This window comes from Schistocerca piceifrons, chromosome X (assembly GCF_021461385.2).
Source record: "Schistocerca piceifrons isolate TAMUIC-IGC-003096 chromosome X, iqSchPice1.1, whole genome shotgun sequence".
In the NCBI taxonomy this organism is placed as follows: Eukaryota; Metazoa; Arthropoda; class Insecta; order Orthoptera; family Acrididae; genus Schistocerca; species Schistocerca piceifrons.
The window spans coordinates 385972947-385975314 of NC_060149.1; positions in this window are offsets into that span (position 1 = coordinate 385972947).

The window sequence follows — 2368 nt, forward strand, 5'->3', positions numbered from 1 at the left end:
TCTGGTCAGCTGCAGGTTAAATCGCTAATGGTGCTACAGGCCAGGCTGGCCAAAGACAGTGCTGCGGGCATATCAGTCTCTACTTTTATCCTACGAGTGCGGGAATACTCTATGACTCCCACGCGCATAGAGCTAGATCGTAAATTATGCGCTACGCTCGAGGAGCTAGAAATATGTAGAGCACTGTCTGGTATACTTTGATGATGTGTGTGCTCAACAGTTAACAATTAATGGACGTGCTGCACAGTCATCTATCTACATTCGGAATGATACTCGCAAGGAAGAGAGGGGGTGGTTCAGCTATGATACTAAAGTTGGGAAACATGCTGTCACATCATTGCTCGGTGTCGAAATTACTTTAAAATTGTTAAAATTGTTCGCACTATCAACTGTGATGCTTATTATTAGAGTACATCGATGGTGTCTTTTCCACCCCATCCATCCAATTGCACACTGTTGGTTCCTACATGATGATTGACTGACATCGCTTGTTTGAGTTGGAGAAAGGGTTTTGGTGGAGGGACTACATCTTCTGGGGGTGGATAGCACCAAAACAGTGATCACGTACATGACTGCAATATGAGGAAGCAGTCGAAATAGAACGCAGAGCAATCAGTAATTTTGTCACTGTGACAGATGAGTTTAAATGTAGAGGACGTCAGTCCCTTTCGGACAGCAGTTTGGAAACTCTCCACAACGCCTCCATACTCTTCTAGTTTCCTTATGTTATAACAGTCTTTTATTTAAAATCATCCAGTGTGTGTGGGATGTTGTGGTAACCGCAGTAACAACATGATTTACACTTTGCGACGTCTAGTTTTCTGTGAAAGGCTATGGATCAGAAATCGTTAATGTCAGTTTAGAACCTGACACAGACCTCGAAGTTGTGGCGGAAAAACAAAATATATAGCTGTTTACAAAGCATGCTAAGGCAGAAAAAAACAATGATTTAAACAACGGCGCAGGGTCATAGGGAGCGTCTCTTGCGACTTGACAGTATGATCTGTGGGATACGGTCACCCTCGTACAGTACAAGTGATGAAACTTTTGTGCAGCGGATCAATACCTGTATATTTAATAGGATTGTCACATGTGCTTGATGCAGCATGCATGCGGTACTTGTTTTCGATATATGGGAGGGGAAATGCGGTAAAAATCTTATCGAGTTCTCTATCCGATGAAGTTGGTGGATCTTCTATAGTTCGTAATTTTTCTCTGGTGGATGGTACAGTATAACGATGATAAAATGTTGCGGCCATAAAGGTGAATAGGCCCTGTGGGACGTGGATCTATAGTACATGCTTGTAGTTTGAACTAGCACCACAACGCAGTAGGAAAATCCACGTCCTTCCCCAGTTCCCATATTGTCTTTTATACTACCTTGTGTTGTAGAAGCAGGCTTCATTTCTGTAGAATGGCCAAAACACAGTTCTGTCACAGTAACACGGGTTGGAGAAGGTGCTGGTTAGCTTCAACTCAGTTCCGACTTACATTGGAACGATCACATGCGCCAAGCTGCAGGGACGGTAGCACAGAGTGTGAGGGGTAGTTGCAAGATGCATAGGGGCTACCTAAAACCATGTTGGAATTTTACTGTAGCAGATAGGTTCGAGAAAGATGGCTCGTTTCGACATATGAGAGTGCCAGAAATATGATTCACTAGTGGCTGTAATCATTAAAGGACTTCTCCATAAGACCCATCGTAGGTATGTAGTTGAATGGAAAGACTTGATTCCAAATCATAGACATCATTTCTACCGAAAGTGTAGCGCTAGATATCTGAAAAGCTAGTGCACATTTCTTACGACCTCAATCATCACACCATCTACTACTGTTTGTAATCCTTCTCAATCAATCACCGCCTATAACTCAGTGGATATATCATAGAACCCCTGACAGAATGCGTTACAAATACTGGAGAAACATCTAGTGGCGGCGGTGTGAGGGGCTTGCAAACGCTGGTTTCATACCACGATCCTTAGCCAAATCACTTTCAGAATTCGGTAATTTTATTACGAGGGTGCACTGTCGGAGTCGTGTACCCATACTGATGGTCTGATAATATACCCTCCAGCAGTCACCGTCTGTATTCAGTATCACAGTATTTGTCTGGAAAAACCAAGTCATTCGTAGGTTACGCCATACATGGATTTATAAAGCGGGTATAGCTTTTAACATGGATACCTTTGTGCATCTGTAGAACCAACTGCACTAGTGATGGTAATATGGTTGTTTTCTATTGTCATATAGCAATTTGTAAGGCAATTACGAATCTCTTTCTAAGACACAGTGGTAGCACTCACAAGAAACACTCATGAGACATATCCACCCATCGTTGATTTTCGGTCAGTATTATTTCGTATTGCCA